The sequence below is a fragment of the Daktulosphaira vitifoliae genome, unplaced genomic scaffold (genome assembly GCF_025091365.1).
Source record: "Daktulosphaira vitifoliae isolate Bord-2020 unplaced genomic scaffold, ASM2509136v1 Scaffold_4, whole genome shotgun sequence".
NCBI lineage: Eukaryota > Metazoa > Arthropoda > Insecta > Hemiptera > Phylloxeridae > Daktulosphaira > Daktulosphaira vitifoliae.
Window position 1 is genome coordinate 33,891,869 of NW_026099575.1, and position 13,438 is coordinate 33,905,306.

The 13,438-nt window shown below is 29.9% G+C and overlaps 1 long non-coding RNA gene across 1 annotated transcript; it reads right to left on the reverse strand.

Moving 5' to 3' along the window:
- Positions 1-3,029: 3,029 nt before the first annotated feature.
- On the reverse strand, positions 3,030-8,672 carry LOC126904767 (uncharacterized). Its single transcript, XR_007703825.1, has 3 exons — positions 8,440-8,672; positions 7,826-8,200; positions 3,030-6,898 (listed from the first exon to the last, which is right to left on the reverse strand). It is a non-coding gene; the product is annotated as an uncharacterized LOC126904767 (long non-coding RNA).
- Between the last annotated feature and the right edge of the window lie 4,766 nt (positions 8,673-13,438).

A 13,438-nucleotide genomic window follows, 5' to 3' on the forward strand; every position in this document is an offset into this window, starting at 1 on the left:
AGGATATAATTAAAGAAATAAGAGTTGATGTTCCTTTTGGAATAATCCACCAATTTCTTTAAATGAAACACTATCTACAGATTTGCATCGAAGCGTTTCTTATGATAGTGATTTTAATCACTGTCAGATATCATCTATACTTATTTCATCTATGCCACGTCTATACTGTGCCTCGACCCCACTGTGCTACCGTTTTTTCTTTTCAAAAACTTTTGAAGTAATGTTATTTTAATTTATATTATATTTGAATTAATTTATAATTTTTTTTGTATCGTTTACGATCTTGAACACGCATGGTTTGCTGAAAATAGCCAATTTTATTATCTTATTACACAAAAGTGACAGAACGAATTTTTTTCAAATTACTACATAACTCATAGTACTTTTTTTTTGGCAATTAAAATATCTAGAGAAAATTTGATGATGGAGAAATATTTTAATACCACTTATAGTTCAAAATTTATAATTTACGTATTATTGAAAATTCACAAACTACGTAATTTTCAAAATTTAATTTTAATTTTTTGTATTTATTCTGCGTATTTGAATAAGAAGTTATAGTCTCTTGAACATAAGGTGTTTTTTATTATAAAAACTGTGCTATCTGGTAAAACAACATTAAAAAAAAAATATATATTGACAACGAAAATATGTTATTTTTGTTTTCAATGACCTTCAAGAAGTGTATTATAAAAATTTAAAACATTTCTGAACTATATCCGTACACAAATTATTTGATTTTTCATGAAATGACCCGATATTATGAATTTGTGTATGAATAAATTCTAACATATTTTGTACTTTTAAATGTATTGTGTGAGGTATAGTTAATCAAACATGTTTTTATAATAATAGAAACATTTACTAATAATAAGGTTTTAATTATATTTTAATATAATATTAAAACGCCAATAATTTTCCCAGAGTCTGGTGACCGAGTACTTTCGTTGAAAAAAAAAATTTTGAAAATCCGAGCACGCTAAGTAATTTTCCCAGAAAAGCGTTTTTTTCCTTGTTCTATTATTTAATAAGATATAGTATAATTATATTCTAATTATACAGGATAGTTCTTTTAATACTAGCCACTCGATTTCTCTTAAAATAATAAATATTTTAATAAAATTATATCGTTTATTCTTAATTTTTATTTTATTAATTAATTTTTAGCATCATTCTTTATAACTCTTAGGGGTTTCAACTTAATTTTTTCAAACGTCAACTTTCATATTTAATTTGCATATAAAATAGTAATTGATCTAATTATGAAAATTACTAGATGATAACAACTTTTGGACTAACACTTGTTGAGTAATGAGTTACTTGTTAGACTAATGTTTAATGATAAATACTGTTATACCCTCGCCTCGAGTCCAGTTTATATTATAAAATGGTGATAATTAAAAATAATTTTATATCAGGTATAATCGAGTGGATAGCGTTAAAAGAATCATTATGTACAACAATTTAAACTGAATAGTAGCAATTTGCGTGTAATTAGTACATTGTGTTTGTGTATTGTGATTAATACTATTCGAATTTCCGGTACGAGTATTAGGTTTTTGCTGGTTTAGTGTGACACGGTAGGAAACTTGAATCTCTTACATGCGCATGGCTAATAACACTCGACCCCCTGTTTGTGTCTTACTTGGAAAATAAGAAGAACATTAAAAATGTTTATAGGGAAGATTTTCTATTTTTGAACGTCACCCTCATGACGTTTGAGTGTCCAGTGACCGGAAACAGTTACACCAGGTTTACATTTGTCGTATTTTTTTTTAACTTTACTCGTTAGTATTTCAACTCCAGAGTCTTTTTAGGCTATTCAAACCAATGAAAGTATAAAATGGTGTCATCTACTTTGCAATTAACGCAAAAAAGGCTGGATGATTCCAGATGTATTTTCTGTTGTGACACTCAAACCTTTTTTTTTTTTTAATTTAGTATATTGACCAAAAACTATAATTGTGTTTTATAGTAAGTTATCACATCATTATTATTACTGTTATTTAATATTCGTGTTCGTTCGACGGTTAAACGATTGCGTCCTGTGCAGTTTATATACAAACGCTTGTACACACACACACATACCATGCAATTAATTATACATCAATTACCGGCGTGTATTGATGCACTGCTGATGCTTAAATTATACCCTTGGAATCGGTAGTTTTCATTCACGTGCTAATTAACCAGCAAAAGTATTTATTTACTATTTTATAATATGTTGTTACCGTACTCCCTGAGGGCGACGATAAACCACTTTATCTTGAACACACTGCTAGTACAAAGTAATTTTTATAATATATACAATTCACTTGTATTCTTTATGATCTCTAGTTGTTAGCAATTAATGGCAATTATCAACCGTTGAATTGCGATTCTGATCTTTGCAGATAGCACTGGAGTTTCACTTATTAAAAGTTTTCTCATGAAAGTATACTTGAAAAATTTAATTCCTAACAAACTTTATCGACTTCTCGATATTATGTAGGTATTTTTTTAATTATGAAAACATAAATCTCGTCATTAACAATTTATTTAGTTAAAACTGTTAAATACAAAAAAAATCCTCAAATTAACTTGAGAATTTTTTTTTAACACTATTATGTTCTTTAAACTCAATTCGCAAAAAATATTTTTGAATAAACAAAGAATAATTAAGGATAACTTTCCAAATAACAAAGTAAAATTATTTTCATACGGCTAACATTTTATATGAGCTTGTCATAAAAAGTTATCTGTTTTTAATGAGTTCAATATTTTGCTGAAGTTTGAATAAAAGTTTTTAATAAACTAAATGTTGTATAAATATTTCAATAAATAAATTTAAAATTATTTAAAGTAGTTATATATGTTAAAATGTATTAAAAGGTATAAAATTTATTTATATTTTAATACAATTCGATAATTATATTAATAATAAAATATATTTATTAGAATACACAGGTAATGTGCGTGTATATCAATTTAATAATTATTTATTTTATTTATATAAATATATAATATTTATTATATTATTAAAATTTAATAATATTCATCTCATATTCACTCAAGTATTACGTTAAGTCACTGTACTGCACATATTGAACAATTTTTTTAATTGAAGTGTTTGTCTCGTCGTCCATTGCCAATTTGAATGTTTCAATATAAATAGAACAGTAGGTTAATGATCACATGATATTTAACAAACTTCAAATCTTAGTTTTCAAAGTGTTTTTTTCTTTAAAATGTTACAATGAATATTAACAGTGAATTTTTGAATGACAGGCTTTGTAATAGATTATGCATTGTAAAAAGTTTTGTTCTTCAGTAAAATATAACAGCGTAAAAATACATTTAGTGCAATTTAATTTAGATAAGTATCAGTTTCATGCTCTATTTATTAAACTGATAGATTTATCTTACCTGTTTTTCACAATGTAATTGAATAATTCAATTGAATTATTTGCAATAATGGTAATTTTTATCTTAAATACTGCATTTACAGTGTCATTATTTTAAACAATCAAAAAAGTGATACTTTAAATTTACATTCGGAATCGACCTAATAAAAATTTTGTCATTAATTTTTATTTGATCCATGAAATTGATAATCTTAAAGAAAGATAACGTCATATACATGAAGCTAACATTGAAAACCTGATAACTTTTTTACAAACAGTATTCCAACACCACTTTAAAAAAATACTTTTTTTATGGTTGATAACGCATTGCAGATAACTGTTAGGCATTTCAGTACACCATAACTTAAACGTGTTGTGTACCCGTTAAATGGACAGCTCATTATGAGAATTATATTACAAAACACAGAGCACCGACACTATCAGTGGACCGAAACTCAATTACGCATACGTTTATATTATCTACATAATATCTACTGTTGTTGTTTTTATTAGATTTATGAGTTTGTTAATATATTGTAAAATTTCAACGGGTAGGTTTGGTTCGTTTCCCTCCGGAAACCCTTCTGCTTCTAAAAAAAAAAAAAAAACAATACATGTAATAAATACCCTACGGCAAATAACAATTAGTATTTTGTCGCGTGTTGGTTTTTTTGTTCTTGTTCGCGCCTCTATACTACCGAAGTACTGCTCAGGTGGCTCGTGCGATCCTCGCCCGTTTTTTCCGTCCGGCGACAACAATTGAACGGAACACAAACCGCATACGTTGACTTTTATGCTCAAGATGTTAGACATACACACACACACCGATACGAGATAATGAATGCGATTTTTGAACAGAACATTATTTGAATGTTTTTGTTTTAAACGCGTTTTCCAGTTTTATGGTGTGACTTGGCGGAACGAGTGTAACACGTGTTGACAATTTACAAGTCAAAAGCACAGGTATTATATTATTGTTGCTATTATAGAGGTGGTAGTTACCCGTCGATTGTCCTTGTCTGATGGATCCGAACGTCGACGACACGCGCAAGAAATAAACGACCGGTTGTTGGTAATGTTACTAGCTGCGCTTGTTGTGACAAACCAAACGTTTAGCGGTTGGGTTTCCTGTCTTGTTTTAACAGGTCAGACCAATATACGTGTGACAAGAACTCGTGAAAACGTCCTTAGAGACCCGATAATAAATCCAATACAGTAATTAATAACAACGCTACTTGTCCACTTTGATAAACAATAGACAAATAAATCAACGAGTGGCGTTAGCCAATCCTCGACCCATTTATTATTGTTATTACATGCATAGCGCAAAATCGATAGCACTGGTACAGATGGAAATCGGCTATCTCTTGCCGCCCACAGAAGTTAACCTATCGACATACAATTGGAAGCTTTCATACGCACTCACTCCGCATTACTATTCTATAATAACTTACCAGCGTAATGTTGTTATTATTTATTTGATACCTTTAGGCAACTATTGTATAGATACTTAGAGATCCATTTGTTTTGAATCAAACAATTTACCGCAGTGACATGGTTGCCGAGAGTTCGTGCTTTGCCGCATGGGAAATTGTCTCGATGGAGTAAACATAAAGAATACCGTAATAGTAATTATTACTACACCGACATACTCCGTATTAGATGGTTATTATTGATGGGTATCTCAATGAACTCGAGTGTAAGCATACTAGGGTATAAAAATTGTTCAATCACGTGTGGGTTTTAGATAGTTTACAAAGTACTTCGTAGCAAAAGCGTTCATGCAAAGTTCTTTTACCCAGCACGCATTTAGGAAATCCTAATGCGAAATCAGATAAACAATTGCTCGGCAGTCAATGAACACTTGGCTTTGAGTTAAGAACTTGCTGCGGTTCTTAACCTCATAGTCGACCATACTGAGCGTTAAACCGTGCAAATTATAATATTATTTGAAGGTTGGCTGAGTTTTCGGTGTAGTCATGATACAATTTATGTCACATTTGGCCGAAGACGAGCGGAATGTGTAAGCACACGACAACAGTTGGCATCAGCGCATCGCTTCCAGTTCGTCGTGTTGAAGAAGAATGTATCGGGCAAAGGAACACTGCTGTGGTCACTGCTGCTTGCTAGAAATAATAAGAAAACATCTCGTAGCTCACGCAGTGTGTGGTTATTTTTCACCGTTGTTCGGTCCATACGTGAAGAAGAGCCGTACCAGATTGGTCTAGAAGAACACTATATAAGTAAAACTACCGTGTCATCAATCGCGTATACGCACACATAGAAAAGAACAGAACAAAGGTGACCAATGTTACGACACGGGCTGAATTCGTGACTGTTTCAGAGATTATCGGGGTCTTCCGTGTTGCACATGATCGCGTGGGAGCTGCTTCGGTCGTCGTACAGAGATGTTGCAGGTGTATGAGTTGGCCGTGCGATTTTTTTTTCTTTCTTGTCCATAATACTCCTCTTGCAATAATCGCGACCGCATTGTAAATGCGGTGCAAAAGTGTACGGAGAAATTGAGCGTTGTACACAAAATGTTACACACAACCTCACGGCGCGTAGCGATTCAAAAAGCACAATAGATCAAAATATTTTCTACACATTATACTCCAGTCATAATAATAGTTACGATTCTATAATGGTAATATCTGGTTTAGTAATATCACAAATGTTGTTATGCGCATGCGAGTCTGTGTTATGACTACGAACGATGATCGTCCGGAGAGAGCCTCGGACTGTAGAAAGCGTTCGTATTGTAATAATCGTATTTTGTCTGACGAGATCACGAAACTCGGTGCAATCAAAAGCTTTGAATAGATATAATTGGTGTACACATTGTGCGCTTGGTTGTCGCGTAGGATTTCGGATAGAAAGAACAACTTCTTCGCACCGGTAGGATACTCTTGTGAACGTGTACATTACTCTTTAGCACAGTCTGAGTTATAATAGAGTTCATGTAGTCTGCTTTTTTAGGAAAAATAGCATCCGCGTTATTTATTAGATTTGCGTAACCCAACCACAATGAAGTGATACTGTCATCGACATTAATACGACCGTACGTCGGTTGAGATCGGTATTTATTTATAGAGCGTTTGTCAGCCGTACTAAGTTCCCACGGCCTTAATAATTATTACGTTATCGACCATATGATACGGTAGACAAGAAGGGCACACGCACTAATGGTATATAGCCATTGTTGTAATCGTTGACCGCTAGAAAGCTCGTTGCACCGATGGGTCACGGCTGTGGAGAGAAGTTGGTGGTGGTGGTCATTAACGGCGTGCACACGACGGACACAGGTGATTGATGAATCGAGTTAACGCAATTAGCCGCTACGTTGACCAACGTCTCGACGTTTCAATGGAACGTTTTCACCTTTACCGCAATGTTGGTGTATGGGAGTGTGTTTAACAAGAGCCCATACGTGACCAGTTCAGTCCGATGATGACACCACACGTTAACTCGAGAGACGTTTGAATGAGCAGAAACATATAACCTCATTTAGTGGCCTAAAAGAAAATAATATTATGAAAGAATAGAGAAGACACGTGCAGACATTTTTTTTTACTTTCAAGTGTCAAATGTTGTATCATCGGATTAACTAAAATATTAATTATTTTTAGATGTATTTTCCATGTTAAAAATTATAATTCTTTTATTTACCAAACAAATATTTATTAGAAATATAATTCACTTGAATATTTATGTGAATGATTCTACGTTTTCATAATATTATCTGCAAGAAACTTGAAGCTTTGCTTAAAATTTATTCCAAATTAACACTGCATTCATTTTATTTTACATACCAACAATGAGTTTTATATTAAAGTGATAAATTAATATGAAACTCATAATGACTCAACATGTGTTATTTACATAAAGTGTACTTTAAGTGACATCAATGGTTTTTTATGTCTCAAAGTACAGTTTTAAAAAGCGGTTTTAACTTGGTGTTTTCGTAAAATAGTAATATTTAAGAATAAAATTAATAACTGATTTACTTTATTAAATAAAATAATATTATATGATATTATTTATTGCCATTATATTAATATACAGAGAATATTAAAATAATAATTCACAAATGGAAGTAACAAACTGTAATTTTTTAGAAAAATAAGAACAATATGAATTGAGATCAAGACTATAGTCTTGATTTAATATAAGTATAATTATTTTAAATTAATAAAATCTGTGCATAGTTTGCATTTGTTATTTTAATTTATTCACATTCATAATTTATTTTATATTCTTTTTGAATTTTATCATTGAGATGTATAATAGCTTTACTTAGATCAACCTTTGATAATTTCCCCGCAGATATTATTTAACCGTTAGTTTAACTTCATCACGTAGTGAAACGAACGTTTCTCAAAATAATAAATGTAAATCTTTACTATAAAGCAAAAAAAATGTAGAGTACCTATTGTTTTTACCTAATAAATGTTTATACAATAATTCCGTTCATTTCAATTTTCTGTGATCTCGTCCAATCTCCAAGTTGATTTAAGTTTTAAAAATAAAAATGTGTGAATAAAGCACAGCATTATTTAAATTGACCACTATGTTTGTAGGCAGATTATAATATTTAATTAAAAACAAATATTTTATAGCTCAACAAAACATTATGGTTTTGTAAAAGGCTTGAAATTCTGTATCACTTAGTATTTTTTTTTTATTTCTGCAAGAGTCTTCAATGATTTTTTATGTTCATCGCCATATTCTAATTTATTGTTGCATAAAAATTCATAGTTTAGAGGTAGTTGGTACTCATAAGTTTAAATAGAAATAGGTTGCATATTACTGAAATACTAAAAATACAAAAAAAAGTATTTTTTTATTAATAATTTTTAGCGAGAAGTAAATTGATGTTAATCATACATAAAATATTATAGTTTTTACAAATTAAAAGTATTTATAAAAGTATTAAAATATTTTATTCCTTTTTTATAAAATAAAATTATACCAAATTAAAAAAAAAAGGAACGAAAATAAAATGTCTTATTTTTTTATAGAGTACATAGTTTTTAATTATTAGGTGATGTCTTACCATATTTTTTGCAAGTCGATTTTCAGTTATTTGTGTACATTTCTAATGATCATAAGTTATCATTTAGTTATAACTGACATAATTGTTGATAGAGTGGGGAGCTTTGGAAGAAAAAAAAATCGAAAATCTGAAATTTTGTAGACTTTTTTACTATGTTTTCCATTATGAAATTGTAGCTACGCTACTGTAGTAATTAACCTATTTTAGTACCCGTCATCGGTTAATTTTAACTGCATTGGAGTATATATTGTAGACACACCTTTGGTTTACTTCAAACATAAAAACTAAATCGATATGTTTTTTAATAGTTGATAAATTATAAAGCAATTTGAATTACCATCAACATCTAATTTACAATACATAACATACAATTAAAGTTTCAATTTTATATAATTAAAAACTTAGATTTTTTAAAATTTAAACAAATGCACAAATTTTCTAAGAATTATTATTTCTAATTTGTCAGAGTTAATATTACAGCAAAAATTATTTACCTTTTATTTTTGTTTGTATTACTTACACAATGTTTTAAAACATACTAACATAAAAATTAATATCAGAAATAAATAATAAAAAATAAATGTAAGCTTTCTGCTTATTTCTAAGGAAATATGAACTTAAAAAACTAAAGCTACTTTAGACATTTTACGATCGTGTAGCTATATCATGTTAATATTTTACAAAACAAATTAAATCAACGATGAATATTATGTTTATATAATTTATAAATTATTTAACTCGAGGCGTTCATTTCGTTGATCGTTAAAGACATTATTTGTTTATAAATTTGAGCAGAAATAAATCAATTGGATTTTTCTTCCCATACCATGAAACCCTAAGCCGACATGCCGGAATTAAAATCCGTCGCTCAATCTAAACCAGTTTGTTCTGTTGAAAAAAAAAACATATTATTCTATTGACAGAACATATTGTATAATAATAATAAATGTATTATTCACGGTTGATTTGTCTCACGGGTACCCATAAATGGGTGTCTACAGACGTGTTCTTTGGTGTAAGTAATATCGATACATACGTAGATAGGTATATCATTGTCGTTAACAGCGTGTACTCTCATTAACACTAAGTAAACACAGTTAATAAAACAATTGAACTACTTGATATCGAATATGCGAGTTTTGTAATATAAATTGGGGGGGAATTAGTACAATTTTTATGACGGACAAAACTTTTTAGATGAGCTATTTCATTATTATACGAAGTTCCATCAGTTGAAATTGGTTTTTCTGTTTAAATTTCAATCTCTATCATGTAATTATATAATAAGAAGGTAAATTTGGTGAGCATAGCTGAATTTAAAGCTCCAATTTCACCTTCCGGGCAAAGTAGTTCATCACAGTACAGGATTTTACTGTATATAGCGTAAGAATACTTTCTATGAAATTACAATGCGTTCTATTCCTATACAGAGCTGTAAGCTCTTCTTGAAGAACGTTATTTCTAATGACATCGATTTATATTACAAGCCCCAGTACAATTCACCTTAAAGCTAGGCTTTCTCGTGATTTGATATAGCTGTGTCTGCGGCTCAATAAGCAACAGAATATCTTCAATTCAGTTTAATATGACAATAAAAAAAAAAACGCAAAGGGATTTGAGTTGCAAATTTTATTTTGATTTAAATTTGAGAAACGTTGGGTTCTAACGGACTTGGCCGAATTAATGAGAAAAGCGAAGGTTTAAGCGAATTATATTCTCTGGCTGTTATTTCCTTCGATTGCACGTTCAGTCTTCCTGCAGTGATGACCTTCGCGGTAGCTACTGCTGGCACCACTGACCCAGCTCGGCGTGACACACGATACTCGCCACAGGTCTGGACCAAAGGGCACACACGACCAGCAAGTCCGGTAGCGAAAAAGCGTGCGTTGTCACCCGTCACCGCCCAAATGACAAACATAATATTATTTTTTCTACTGCATACACAATAATAATAACAATAACACAGCGCAATCGCCACCAGAATCCAAATACTGTGTGCCTGCCATACCGTGTCCAGTAGATTTCTCGGAGATCCTATATGTTCTATGGTCATGAGGCATGACAGCATAGTAATGGCTTATGTAGCGGGCAGCTGATGGGTCCATCAATGAATAAGAGAACATGACGAGACGTTTTTTTGCGACGGCAACTACCCATTGTCATATAGCTCATCGACAAAACGTCTTGGACCCCGATGATCGATCGTTTTCGTAACGGTTTTTATTGCCTGTGCAGTCTTTTTTTCCTCGCGAAAATTTTGAATTCGTACGGATAACTAACCGAGGAAAAAGCATTCTGCTAATCGGTCGTGAAATTTTCAAACGAGCCGATTTTACCTCTCACAGACTTCTTCTATGGCAATATAGTGTAAGCGGTCTGCTTCTCATACATTTGGAACTAATCACTTAAACACTAATTGACTAAATAGCTAAAGATTTTATTTCGGATACAAAACATTATCAAACTAATACAATTAATTTTTTTTAGTGTCTATAGTGTCTATAAATGGAGAACATATTTTGCTATTATTATTTAAATAGTTTTTTTTATTTGTTAAATTCACTAGCAGTATTATAATAAAATAATTTTCTCGATCTTTTTCATTTTTTATAGAATCTTTTTTGAAATAATATTAACAATGATCTAATGTAAGGTATATAATGAGTAGGCGTTCCTACTCAATGAAGGGTAAAAATAATGTCAAAAATCACGTTAAAAAGTACATTTTATATGATATACATGTTACCCTAGTCAAAACGTTTACCAACCCTAAAATTATGATGTCAAATAACACTAAAAATTCGATGTTATAATAATTGGTTTTAAGCTGTTGGCATACACAAGTCATAGAGTTCTACATAAATTCGATTAACTATATAAATATAGTAAATAAAAATCATGAATAATACATTAATAAAAACATTTCAATTGTCAAACAACTAGAAAAGAATATTAACCGTCAAAAAAATTACTGTTTGCGATTCAATATTGTAAAATTTTAGTCAAATGATTTAAGAAAATAACATTACATGATTATACCTTTAAGACTGATTTTACTGTATATTACTATTATTATTATTTATGTTTCGCGGTGAAAGATCTATATAAAATGTATTATTAATTGTAATTATTTTATTATTTAGTACTTCAATTAGAAAGCAGCAATTAATCTTTTAATCATCGTATATAGTTAAGCATAGTAATCAAATAAATTAGTACCGGATTACTTTTCCTTTATGAATAGACTTGTTTTTTTGTGGGATGGATTAGTTCTATTGTGTTATCTAATAAGTTTCACATGTAAAAAAATTGCAGCCTGTATCATATAAAATATATTTATAGTTTAATATTGTAGTAATTTCAAGTTTTTAGATAAGCTTTAATAATATAATATTAAATGGTTGAAAAACTCAGTTAATTCACGTCGAGCATGATTGAAATACATTACACTTGATAATCAATATATCGATTTAGTCTTGCAAAATTGGCAATACACTTTACGGTGGGATACTAAATAAAGAGAAGTTTATGTCATATAATCTTTTCTTTGAAGTTTAAATATAAAGAGTAGCACTATAGACATAATGACCGATCTGGGTATGGTTTAAAAAACTGATGACGGCATGCACACTTCCGTTTCGGTGACCAAGTTCTTTACCAAGGCGATAATGACGTCCGGTGTGTAAGATATTAGGATAATACTATACGTAATTTCTATATTGTTTTTATTATTCATAGGCGATAAAGAAATTCCAAGTAAAAGATACTAAAGGAATAGTTGTTGTAAATATTATGTATATAATAATTTGTATGGTAAGATATTGAGCTTTACGAAAATAATATTATGATAGGATAGATAAATAAAAATTACCAAGGTAAAAATATTAATTAGTCTTAATAGATTAAAATAATAGCAGTTTTGTAGTAGTAAACATTACTTTAGTTAAAAGTAAGAGTTTAGTGTTAATGAAAATATTTAAACGTTTTTTTTTTTTATGTTCATGTAAACATTCTAAAGATAATTAACAAGCTATTTTTTTAACGTAGAGTAAGTAGTAATAAAATATATTTTAATTGTAGTAGCTAGGCTTATATTTATGCCAAGACCTGTAATTATTTTAGGCGTTTAATAAAATAAACAACAATAAAAAACGCTTAATTTAGGGTTATGTTAGATTATGCACAAGAATAAAACGAGAACTTTTTCATTTTTCCCAGATGGTTTGTATAATCATTGTAAAATAATAAAAATAAGCTTTTCTCTTTTGCTGGAGAATGCAGAAAAACATTTCAATAAGTTTGCTTACATTTTAATTGTATTTGATAGTAAATCATATAAAAAAAACATTAATTAAAACTCTTAAAAATTATTATATCTATACAAGTATCTCCATAAAATCTAATATCAACTAAATTGTAAACAATTATATGAAGAACGCGTTTTATATTCTGAAAAATTAACTACAAGTTATCTTATTATGTCGATTATTTTGTCAAATATATAATCAAGCAAATAATTTTGACTTTAAATACATCATATTTGATTACTTAGAAGAATTAATTTTTTATAAGAGAAAATTTTACAGAAGTTTTCATTATATACATAATGGTTTACATTACACTATGGTGATAATAACAATTGATTATAATACGATTTTTGGTAGGTATTTTTATGGAATAATGTTAAGCATTGAAAACTTTGGTCGGCTAGTTGCTCTAGTTAAACTGAACGCGAGGTCTTTGATATAGTTTCTTAGTTTGCTTTGACCGAGCGTGATGTAATTGCAATAGTTTTAATGTATGCAATATAAATATCACTGGGCAGATTGGGAGAAAGGTGCAAAAAGATGACGATTTATCTTGGAAGATGTCCGTGGGTGGAAGATGTGGCATATATTTTATAAATCATTTGAGCCTGGTACCATTTGCGTGTATAGTCTTACGCAATGTGGTCACGTTCATTTGTTGATTTGCATTGAATCGTAAAAATGACTTGACG